The following is a 325-nucleotide window of genomic DNA, read 5'->3' on the forward strand; positions in this document are numbered from 1 at the left end:
ACACCCTTTTTTGACATATGGTACAATTTTGAGCGCCATCTGTCAATTAGTTTGTTTACAGCAGCTGTTAATGTGTGACTACCTCAAGTGCATTTAGCGATTTTTACTATGGAAAATTCTTGTTGTACGTGATTTTTTGACCAAACACGGCACCACTGTCATCGCTCAGGCACCATATTCGCCAGATCTGGATCCGTGCGACTTTTTCCTGTTCCCGAAACTCAAAATGCCCCTTCGTGGTAAGCGTTTTGAGTCGATTGAATCGGTAAAAGAGAATTAGCTGAAAGAACTAAAAGCCATACCTTCACGGGCCTACGAAAAGTGT

The sequence above is a fragment of the Teleopsis dalmanni genome, chromosome 2, assembly GCF_002237135.1.
Source record: "Teleopsis dalmanni isolate 2A chromosome 2, ASM223713v2, whole genome shotgun sequence".
Classification (NCBI taxonomy): Eukaryota; Metazoa; Arthropoda; class Insecta; order Diptera; family Diopsidae; genus Teleopsis; species Teleopsis dalmanni.